This window comes from Podarcis bocagei (assembly GCF_964188305.1).
Source record: "Podarcis bocagei genome assembly, chromosome: 7".
Classification (NCBI taxonomy): domain Eukaryota; kingdom Metazoa; phylum Chordata; class Lepidosauria; order Squamata; family Lacertidae; genus Podarcis; species Podarcis bocagei.
The window spans coordinates 4,865,454-4,877,653 of NC_138132.1; the positions used below are offsets into that span (position 1 = coordinate 4,865,454).

Sequence of the window (12,200 nt, forward strand, 5' to 3'; positions counted from 1 at the left end):
GGTGGGTGGGGAGGGAGGGAGGGAGGGAGGGGAGAAGGTGCATATTGGGTTCACCTGTTCATCATGGGTCTTGTACGTTTTCATTTCGCCCTAAGCTGCTCTAGAACTATGCAGAAACACACCCCATTATTTAGTCATATTTTAAGCCCGTGAACTGTCTGGGCTATGTGACATTCCTGTCTCCTGCCCTGCTCTGTTGTGAGCTTCTGGGAACAGAAGATTGGGATAGATGGATTTGCTTAGTTTGACCCAGTGGGGCAATTCTGACAAAAAATCAGGTACAGTGGTACTTCGGGTTAAGTACTTAATTCGTTCCGGAGGTCCATTCTTAACCAGAAACTGTTCTTAACCTGAAGCACCACTTTAGCTAATGGGGCTTCCCGCTGCTGCCGCCCCGCTGGAGCACGATTTCTGTTCTGATCCTGAAGCGAAGTTCTTAACCTGAGGTACTATTTCTGGGTTAGCGGAGTCTGTAAACTGAAGCATATGTAACCTGAGGCACCACTGTATCAGAGTTTTTAGGGAGCTAACCAGGTTGGGATAGCTGGGATAGCAGGCTTGTTGTGTTTTGAATGTAGATTTTTCAGTTTCGTTGTTCTGTATGGGACAATCACAATAAAGATTATTGAATCGAATCGAAAACATAAGAACACAAATCAGGAGCTGCTGGAACAGGTCACTGGTCTATCTAGCCTAGCATTCTGTTCTAACAGTGCCCAGCCGGATGGCTGTGGGAAGCCTGCAAGTTTGAGATGAAGGCAACAGCACTTTCCTCTCCTGAGATTTCCAGCAACTCATCTTTAGAAGCATTAGTGCCTCTGACGATGGAGATACAGCATAGACATCATGGCTAGTAGTCACTGATAGCCCTCTCCTCTTCCATTAATGTGTCCAATCCTCTTTTAAAGCCGTGTAAATTGGTGGACACCACTTCCTCCAGTGGGAGAGAGTTCCGTAGTTTAACTCTGAAATGCATGAGGAAGGACTGACTTTTCTCTGTCCTGAATCTTCCAACATTCAGCTTCAATGGATGTCCATGTCATGTATAATTTTAGAAACTTCTATCATGATGCCTCTTACTTGTCTCTTCTCTAAACTACAAAGTCCCAAGCACTGCAGCCTTTCTTCATAGGGAAGTTGCTCCTTGATTGTTTTGGTTGTACTTTTCTAAACTTTTTTTCCGATTCTGCAATATCGTTTTTGAGGTGAAGCAGCCAGAACTACACAGTGACATTCTCCAAAGTTATGCTAATATTGTCCCAATGCTGTTTCTGCCCAAATCTCCTAGACTCTGTGCCTTTAACGGCCACCTTGTGGCCAGAGTCAGCCTATGGAACATCTCCAGATGGTACTCAGTGGAGGGAGGTGGACAGGTCTTGGATCACAAAGAGTCACAAGCAATCAAAGAGCTACCTGGCACCCCAACATGGCAGCCATCTGCAACCTGGTGCCCTCCAGCTGCTTCAGATGACAATGAGTTATAGTCCAAAACAGCTTGAAGGCACCAGCTTGAGCAAGACTGTTCTATGGCATTGGTCTTCAACTGGTGGGCCAGGTCCCTACTATTGGGTCACAGCTTGTCTAAGGTGGATGGCAACAACAGCAGAACTCATACCATGCAGATGGTAAAATTGAGAATTAGTCCATAAATGCCTGTTTGCCTTAAAGGTGCGTCCCAGGTCAGGAACAGATTTGCTCTGTGTGATGGTGGAGCACACTTTTGGTTCAAATGCCGCAAAATCTCCTGTTTAAATAACAGCCACCTAGCTTTTGAAAAAAGGGACGCAGGTGGCGCTGTGGGTTAAACCACAGAGCCTAGGGCTTGCTGATCAGAAGGTCGGTGGTTCGAATCCCCGCGACGGGGTGAGCTCCCGTTGCTTGGTCCCTGCTCCTGCCAACCTAGCAGGTCGAAAGTACGTCAAAGCACAAGTAGATAAATAGGTACTGCTCCAGCGGGAAGGTAAACGGCGTTTCCGTGTGCTGCTCTGGTTCGCCAGAAGCGGCTTAGTCATGCTGGCCACATGACCCGGAAGCTGTACGCCGGCTCCTTGGCCAATAAAGCGAGATGAGCACCGCAACCCCAGAGTCGGCCACGACTGGACCTCTAATGGTCAGGGGTCCCTTTACCTTTACCTAGCTTTTGAAATCTTCACAGACTCTCATGTTTCCATTGGAAACACACCCAGAAATATGTGAGAGGTCACCCTTGACCAGAGCCCGCCTCCTTCTGTTTCAAAGGGTTTCTCTATCATCCATCCCTGCTGGGGCCTGGGGTGGTTCTGAGGTTGCCTTTGGCAAGGCCTGTTAGCAAATACACAAACAGCCTTGACCAGAATGTTCACGTGCATGTCAAATGCCTCTGCAAAGCTTTCTCTCTCGCACGAGCAACCGTCAATCAGTCATTAACCAGGAGAGGTCATTTCCATCTCATTGTTCAACACAGCCACTCGCTAATGTCAGGGGGGGGGGGATCCAGAATGAAAGAATAAATACCCCAGTTGATTCTGATATCTGAAGCATTAGTACAGATTAGAATCCATGATATACCCAAGACTTCTTGAAGAAGTGGGGACGGTCTGCTTTATTAATTACTGGGTTCAAAGGGTGTTTAAGGCATGTTTATGCACAAAGCATTGGAACTGAAACAAGCTAGTGAGTGGACCAACGAGTGGCTGGGGGGAAAGGAAGTTCTCAAGCAAATTCTCTGAGACTGAATCTACTTGAAAAAAATATCAGATTGATTTTCCTCTGAATTTTAAATTTCCCCATCGTTAATAGATATGTACTGCGTTGTAATAGAGTTTCTAGAAATATAGAATGAAAAGTACTGCATCAAGCAAGATAATGCTTCCCATTATTGTTTTTATGTTATATTGCTGATGGTTAAACATAGAATAAAATGTATTTTATCAACAAGAGAATATGGATTTAATTTATAAAGGTTTCCTTCAGACTGGAGCACAAATACGGTGTGTGGGTGTTGGCACAAGAGAGTCCCAGTCCTTTTTTTGGGAGGGGGAACCTAAAAGCCACAATAGCGTAGTGCCAGTGTTATTACCCTCCTATGCTTTTTAACTCGTTTACAGAATCAGTCCAAATCAATTATCATTTAACTCCTTCTCTGTTGGCAAGCAATTACTTTGCCCCAGAGGCATCTTGCGCTGGCCAAGTTGAGTTTGTTTGGAGAGCTAAAGGAAAACAGGGATGTTAGAGAATTCCACCAGAAATGGAAGCATTGCTCTTTAAAGCCCGTAACCATTTCATGTATGTATGTATTTATTTATTTTACTTTTTGCATTATTTTTGACATCCCCCTTCCATTGAAATGCATTGAAATTATTTCATTTTGGCCATAAGGTAAAGGTAAAGGGACCTCTGACCATTAGGTCCAGTCGTGACCGACTCTGGGGCTGCGGCGCTCATCTCGCTTTACTGGCCGAGGGAGCTGGCGTACAGCTTCCGGGTCATGTGGCCAGCATGACTAAGCCGCTTCTGGCGAACCAGAGCAGCGCACGGAAATGCCGTTTGCCTTACCACCAGTGGTACCTATTTATCTACTTGCACTTTGACATGATTTCGAACTGCTAGGTGGGCAGGAGCAGGGACCAAGCAACAGGAGCTCACTCCATTGTGGGGATTCGAACCTCCAACCTTCTGATCGGCAAGCCAAGGCTCAGTGGTTTAGAGCACAGCGCCACCCGTGTCCCTTAGTTTTGGCCATAGCGGATAGTAAAATGGACAGCACAGGTTTCAGTGGAAGAAGGCAAAGTAGCAGAACATGAAGGGTGTTGAGTTTGTGATAAGCACAGGATGGGGTTGAAATTGCTGCCTCCTTAAAGCCCTAAGAGCACATTACTTGGAGATTTGTAGTCCAGTGTTAGCTGTTGCACCACCTGCTGCCAACCACCATGGCTGAAACCCCACATGAGACACAACGCATGGCTCCCTGGGACTCATCAGGCTGTCAGAAATGGTTCCTGGCTGGCTCAGTGTGAGCAATCTCTCACAGCGACAAGGGTTTCTCTATATTAGATGTGCAATGGGGAAGAGGCAGGTCACCTGGAGAATATTTCCCCCCTATAGGCACCCGGTGGGACGCGGGTGGCGCTGTGGGTTAATCCACTAGGACTTGCTGATCAGAAGGTCAGCGGTTCGTATCCCCGTGACGGGGTGAGCTCCCGTTGCTCGGTCCCTGCTCCTGCCAACCTAGCAGTTCGAAAGCACATCAAAGTGCAAGTAGATAAATAGGTACCACTCCGGCGGGAAGGTAAACGGCGTTTCCGTGCGCTGCTCTGGTTCACCAGAAGCAGCTTAGTCATGCTGGCCACATCGGAAGCTGTACGCCGGCTCCCTCGGCCAGTAAAGCAAGATGAGCGCCGCGACCCCAGAGTCGGTCACGACTGGACCTAATGGTCAGGGGTCTCTTTACCTTTACAGGCACCCCATGGCATTTATTCACAGTCAAGCCGTGGTCTCTGGTGTCCCTCAGACCTGATAGGGCAGCTTGGAGATCATGGAAACATGGTCTCAGGGGCATGGCCAAGGGGGTCAAGGGGACATGGCCAAGCTGTTCTCCCTTCGCCCGCCACATATTTTTCTCTTGCAAATATATTAGGAACATTTAAGAATTGCACTTCTACAAATATTTAGTACCTAACTGAACTGAAAAGTGGCTTAGCTTGGTTCTGACCATAAGAGCTGTTCGACAGTGGAATTTGCTGCCAAGGAGTGTGGTGGAGTCTCCTTCTTTGGAGGTCTTTAAGCAGAGGCTTGACAACCATATGTCAGGAGTGCTCTGATGGTGTTTCCTGCTTGGCAGGGGGTTGGACTCGATGGCCCTTGTGGTCTCTTCCAACTCTAGGATTCTATGATTCTATGAACGCTGGTCCCTGCTGCCCCTGTTGCTTCCCTGCATGCCCTCCTGTTCTGGTTCCCGCCCTGTATTCCCGTTTTGCAAAGAAAGCAAGAAGCATTCAAGAGCAACGCATACATTTATTGTGCCACATCTTCTTCCCACAATGTGAAATGAAGATAATGCTCTGCTAGGATGATAATGCTGAGATGACAAAAGCATTCGGCAACACACACAGACACATAGCTGTCAACTCTTCCCTTTTCTTGTGAGGAATCCTATTTGGAATAAGGGAATTTCCCTTTAAAAAAAAGGGAAACGCTGACAGCTATGCACAGACACAGGCTGCAGTCCTAACCTCAGAACTGCCAGCACTGGAAGCAAGAACACATCCAAAGTCAACAGGGGACTGCAGAACACACACATACATTTTCAGGCTGCCAATAATAATGAGACAAACCTAGACAGCATCTTAAAAAGCAGAGATATTGCCAACAAAGGTCCGTATAGTTCAAGCTCTGGTTTTCCCAGTAGTGATGTATGGAAGTGAGAGCTGGACCACAAAGAAGGCTGATCGCCGAAGAATGGAGGCTTTTGAATTCTGGTGCTGGAGGAGACTCCTGAGAGTCCCATGGACTGCAAGAAGATCAAACCTTTCCATTCTGAAGGAAATCAGCCCTGAGTGCTCACTGGAAGGACAGATCCTGAAGCTGAGGCTCCAAGACTTTGGCCACCTCAGGAGAAGAGAAGACTCCCTGGAAAAGACCCTGATGTTGGGAAAGATGGAGGGCAGAAGGAGAAGGGGACGACGGAGGACGAGATGGTGGGACAGTGTTCTTGAAGCTACAAACATGAGTTTGACCAAACTGCGGGAGGCAATGGAAGACAGGAGTGCCTGGCGTGCTCTGGTCCAGGGGGTCACAAAGAGGCGGACACGACTAAACAACAACAACAATAATAATGAAGATTATGAGAAAACAACAGCAGAGAAATTGAGCCACGAATGCACACATAGGCTGCCATTCTTATAATGCCATGCTAATAGTGACACCTCTCTCCCTCTCCGAAATAAAATAAGTGAGCTCACGTCGGAGGCAGCCAAAAGGGCAGGAATCCCCCAAACCCAAGACCAAGTCAGGCATGAGAAGGCTGCTATTGGATGAGGTGCGGCCGCTATTTTTGCACCCACCTCTGTCACACACAGACACACCCAATGAAGGGAAACTTGTTTTAAATTTGGGGGAGGATTATGGGGAAACCGCAAAAGGCACCCATGGGCCTGGGCAAGGCAGAATGAGGGTAACAGGCAAGGTGCAGCCACCATTTTTGCACCTTTCTCCATGCACAGAGAGAGAAAAGAACAAGCTGCCTGTCCTTTCTGAGGCGAATGGCTGCCCTAGATGGCCAGTCTCCATTTTGCTATGTATATGTGTGTAAAAGAGGTGGGTTGGAGTCTGCCCAGGCCTGACAGGACATTCACAAGACCAGTTTGACACAGGCCAAGGCTTGTGGTTGTGCTGATGCCTCAGGAGGGTTGTGGCACATAAAACCAGAGCCTGTCATGGGTGGCAAAGGTGTTGGGATACTGCCAGGGAGATAAAGTCCATCATGGCCCCCAAGCCGTCTGCCGGACGATCCATCGATCTCCCGTAGGCACGCAGTATCAGCAATTAGCGACATGAGTTTCTAGAAAATAGCCCAACATCTAGAGCTCATGCACACTCTGTCAGCAGATAATGCACAGCCAAAAGTTGCACTCAGGAGAGCATTATTTACAAGCTTTATTCAGGGTTGGTCAGAACAAAGAAAGACATGACTGCCTGCGTCAGTGTCTCCAGCACAGAGAGTGAAACGAAAGCAATAGCAAACATAAACATCCTGTGAACAGGACATGCGCAGACTCTGACTCACAAAGCCTGCTCCCTTTTAAGGTGGAACGGAAATATCCTAACAAAAGGATCTCCTCCCTCTTTGCCAGGCATAGGCAAACTCGGCCCTCCAGATGTTTTGGGACTACAATTCCCATCATCCCTGACCACGGGTCCTGTTAGCTACAGATCATGGGAGTTGTAGTCCCAAAACATCTGGAGGGCCGAGTTTGCCTATGCCTGCTCTTTGCGTTCCAGATCTGCAAAGGGTTTATCACTGCCACCTGTAATTTTTCACAATAACTTTAAACTGGGTCTGCTTTTTGCTAGATGTGTGTAGTGTAACCTCTGCATTTTGGGTGTCAGATTGTGGTTTTCTGAGCACCTTCCCTCGGAAACCTCCGGCTCGTCTGCTTCCGTTCCCTCTTCCCTCAGAGACTCAAGGGGTGAGGCATCTGATGAGGAAACAAATGAGTCCCGGGGTTGTTTCTGTGGAGAAATAAGACCCATTTTTCTCTCTCCTCAGACCAGACAAGGGATGTGAACAAACTGAGCAGAGGCAATGGAGCCATCCTCTAGCAGAGGCATTTTCCTGCCTTTTCCCTCTCTCCCACCATGAAGAGGCTAAATGAACGCCAGGCTCAAAATGGCTGCCTTTTGGTACATGCCTCTTCCTTCCTTCCTTTCTTTCATGACGATTCAAAAGGTTCTCCCCCATGGAGTAAGCCCTTCTCGATGGCCCTTCTAAACAGCTACCATCTGAAATAAATTAATCACTCCACATGCCTCATTCTGAAATAAATTAATTACTATACATGCCTCATGAGTCCCTGAGGAATTTGGAAGGTTCCCCAGGGGATGGCTTGGAATTGCATTGTTGAGTGATGGCCTTGTCCCTTTTCCTCGTTTCCTTAGACTTTCCCCTCAGCTATTGAAAAGGCAAAGCTGCCTCTCTTTTACCACAGCTTTCCAAGTCATTGTCTTAAGGAACTCCTGAAATTCACTCTGTAGTGAATTTCATTTTCACTCTGCAGAGTTTCATTTTCTGGGCCACGGTTGGCACATGAAATAACCCAGGTGCCACTCTGTGTTTTCTGCCTGTGTATTCTTGTAAATGTAAATGTAAAATATTTTGTCTTCTTTCCTTTCTTTGACAAATAGTTTCAAAAAAAATTAAATAGAATTGAGGAGAATTTCTAGAAAGCCCCCAAGCATTCTAGTATTCCCTTTCAACTGTAGAAATATGGGGCTGGCTGGAGTTCTGCACTGGCTCCCATGGCATGGCAAGTTCCTGCCCATGTGCAGAGGTTTATATAGCTATGTATTCTTCATCTAGCTGGGGAAGCTCGTTTGCATATTTCTGGCTGCTGTTAAAACACTTAGGAGCCTTTTTAGCTAAATGCACCAGTGCCCATTAGGCATATTCTTTCTCCTTTGACCACAGGATGCATCCTGGCATCTTGGGTGATGTTGTGCCCATTTTCCACCTCCCCAGGGCATCCATTTGATCCGACCTTCTACCTCAGCCACGCCGCCTCCAATGTTATCTGCTCTGTGGTTTTTGGCCAGCGGTTTGAATACGAGGACGAACAGTTTGTCCTTTGATGTGATGCAACCGAGTAATTTTTGGCTGATGTTAAAATGTTCAGGAGTAGCGTTGGCTAAATGCACAAGCATCCATTCTTCCTCTTCCTCCTCCGATCCCAGGGGATGTCCTGGCACCTTGGCTGAGAATGGCTATAGGGCCTGATGGTGTCAGGTGCCAACCCAATCTGGCGGTTGTGGTTCTTACAGGGCCGGATTTAGGTTTGATGAGGAACTACTGAAGGGAATGGGGCCTTTTATATGTCCAGCTGTCCTTTGTCAACAACAAATTGCCACTGTTTTTTTGAGTTGAATATATGCTATATGGTAATTTATGGGCCTAATAGGTATCTCAAGACATTTGCACATGTTGCCATGCAACCATTCCATGCAGAATGTAAAGGTAAGGTAAAGGGACCCCTGACCATTAGGTCCAGTTATGGCCGACTCTGGGGTTGCGGCGCTCATCTCACTTTACTGGCCGAGGGAGCCGGCGTACAGCTTCCGGGTCATATGACCAGCATGACTAAGTCACTTCTGGCGAACCAGAGCAGTGCATGGAAACGCCGTTTACCTTACCACCAGAGTGGTACCTATTTATCTACTTGCACTTTGATGTGCTTTCAAACTGCTAGGTTGGCAGGAGCAGGGACCGAGCAACGGGAGCTCACCCTGTTGCGGGGATTCGAACCGCCGACCTTCTGATTGGCAAGTCCTAGGCTCAGTGGTTTAACCCACAGCGCTACCTGCGTCCCATGCAGAATGTAGGCACCCTATATATAGAAATGAGCAAACCAGTGATATTTTAGGGAGCAGCCTAGCAGGCGGGGCCCATGACTTACATCACAGGAGCCCACACAACACAAAACACTATTTCTGTATGTAGGTTTTATTTTATTTGTTTTTTATCTTACATTTTGGAAATGTATGCCCAGTTTTTCCCTCTTTAAATTTTTTGGAGCACCCAAGAGAGTGGGGCCCTAAGCTAGAGCTTGTTTAGCTTATACGTAAATCCGGCACTGGGTTCTCACTCCTGGTCTCCTTAGCAGCTTCTGCTTCCATTCTGATATCCATTTCCAGTGGAGCTGAGGATTCAAGTGTCCATTCCTGACCCAGCTACAGCGGTGCTTCATCCCTCCCCAGTTAATGGAGGGAGCAAGCTGCAGGGACGGATCCTGGTGGCAGCTTGCAGTCTGTTCGCTTGGGGTGCTCATCTCTGCCAGGTGATGGGGATGGTGGCCTAGAGTTCTGGGGGATTTGTTGAGACCTACAGTCTTCATTTTTGGATGCCCAAGGCTGATCAATACAGGCTATTCCTTGGTGGAGGCCTATGGGACTAGACAGGGCTGGAGATAAAAAGCTCTGGCTGACTCAAAGGGGCTTTTCCGGCAAGGTTGTCGACGCTTTGTTTCCCTCAAGGCAGGTTTCTACCAAAAAAGTGCACAGGGAAGTTGCTTTTGTCTTAAACGAGCAAATACCATATTTTTCCCATGTATAAAACTAGGTTTTTTCCTTTTAAAATTATGTTTAAAAAACTAGGGGCGTCTAATACACGGGTATAAGACGCCCCTCCCCCAATTTTCTTAATTTGGAGTCCCCCAAACAGGGGGCGTCTTATACATGGGGGCGTGTTATACACGGAAAATACGGTAAATCCTGGTGCTGCTCCACCGAGACTGACTCAGGAAGGAGGGGATGAATAGGGAGTTGGGCTGCGCCATGATTAAAATGCCACCTGCCATTTTAAGCGGTGTTCTGGACAGTTTGGCTGGTCCAATCTTGTCTTCACGTCAGATGCTTTGAGGACATCTGGGACTCAGCTACATTAGTCCAAAAAAACCCACACACCCCCAACACTTTGAATGTGTTATAAACATGCAACACTAGATGGAGCCAGAGAGCAAACAAAAAAAAATTCTATGCAAATTTTTTTACATAATATTCCCCCCCCCTTTTGTTATAATTATTTAATTTCTGACTTATTTGTAGCATCATGTTTCCCCCCCTGTGTGTAGATCCACCCCTCTTCTACTTGGGTTTGTTGCTGTTGTTGTTGTTTAGTTGTTTGGTCAAACTCATGCTGGTAGCTTCGAGAACACTATCCAACCATCTCCTCCTCTGTCATCCCCTTCTCCTTGTGCCCTCCATCTTTCCCAACATCAGTGTCTTTCCCAGGGAGTCTTCTCTTCTCATGAGGTGGCCAAAGTCTTGGAGCCTCAGCTTCAGGATCTGTCCTTCTAGTGAGCACTCAGGGCTGATTTCCTTCAGAATGGAGAGGTTTGATCTTCTTGCAGTCCATGGGACTCTCCAGAGTCTCCTCCAGCACCAGAATTCAAAAGCATCAATTCTTCGGCTATCAGCCTTCTTTATGGTCCAGCTCTCACTTCCATGCATCACTACTGGGAAAACCATAGCTTGAACTATACGGGCCTTTGTTGGCAAGATGATGTTTTTAAGATGCTGTTTAGGTTCTGGGAGCAGGAACCCGCAAGCCACTCCAGTATCCCTGCCAAGAAAACTCCATGGACAAAGACAACCAGGATTAGTGGAAGGTAATTTGCTACTCTAAATCTCATACTGATTTCTTCCCACCCAGAGGAATCTTCCATTTGTCCCTTTCTCTTCTCATTCCTCTCCCTCTCTTGTTCAGGGAATTGAAGTCTTCCTGGCACTGAGATCCGTGCTGAGAGACCCCAAAAATTTTGCAAAATCAGAAGGATTCGACCCTTAACACTTCCTAGATGATAACAGGCAGTTCAAGAAGAATGAGGCTTTTATGCCATTCTCTTTTGGTGAGTCTGTGTGTGTGTGTGTGTGTGTGTGTGTGTGTGTGTGTGTGTTTACAGCAAATAATAGCTCAACATGGGACTCTCCCACACTTCCACTTGTGTGCCAAGGCCCTGTGGCTACATCACGGCCTAAGTGATAAATAAGCAGACAAGACAACAACATAAATTGACTTCAAATCAGCCACAACTTTATTGATTACAGGTGTGAATGGTTTGGCATAGGCATTTGGGTGTAGGCATTTTCCACTCCAGACCATTTGCTGGGAGTGCATCTATGGGTAAATCACATCTGGGGGTGTGTGATATGACCTACATCAAATAGGGGTACCCCATGGGGGTTCCCCGTGGAGGAGTACTATGACCTTAGTCCCTGTCTGGGCATCCAGACAGAAGCAACTCCTTGCAGATCCCTTTAACAGGATACCCATAACCAAGGAGGGGCAGGCAGAGGCTACAACCTCCCCTCCAGCCAAGACCAAGGCTTACCCCATACCTAACCTTACAAAGTTGTGACTATTGCTACGAGGAAGGCAAAAACCACAAAACTGGAGCCAATTTGCCAAGTGGAAGAATTCTGGCCTGGTTCTGAATATGGCAGCCAATAAAGTCCATAGCAAGGTTAAACATGAAGGCAAAAAACACATGAATAATCGAAGCAGAGTGGGAGATCCAGTGAAGAACTGGGGAGGAAGCCTTCGCAGACCTCTGTTTATCCCCCTGGGAGTGGAGCCAAGTGATGCCTGTTGGTTGAGCCTAAACCTGCCTGCCATTGGCTGATCTGCAAGCAGGCTGCAATCCGACCCCAGGTCAGTGCCGGATCGCAGACATGACCAGGGCCGCAGCACCGCCTGACCATTAAAGGTAAGCAGACTTGTGTTGTGCCTAGAAAGCAGAGGTCTGAGTGATTTTGTGATGCCTGGGAATCGGATTCAGAGGCTGAACCTGAGGAATCCCAGCCTGCACAGGAGTCCCCGCCTCCAGGGCCGGCTGAGCCAGGGCAGGGGCTTGAATCTGAAAGGCCCTCACCTGTGCTGGATCCTCAGGAGCAGACACCAGCTGAATCCGCTCTGGCTCCAGAGGTGATGGAGGACCCATTGCCTGCGGGTG

The 12,200-nt window shown here is 47.6% G+C and overlaps 1 long non-coding RNA gene across 1 annotated transcript; it reads left to right on the plus strand.

Moving 5' to 3' along the window:
- The first annotated feature begins 5,348 nt into the window (after positions 1-5,348).
- Positions 5,349-7,503, plus strand: LOC308590657. Its single transcript, XR_014009846.1, has 2 exons — positions 5,349-6,426; positions 6,810-7,503. It is a non-coding gene; the product is annotated as an uncharacterized lncRNA (long non-coding RNA).
- Positions 7,504-12,200: the final 4,697 nt, after the last annotated feature.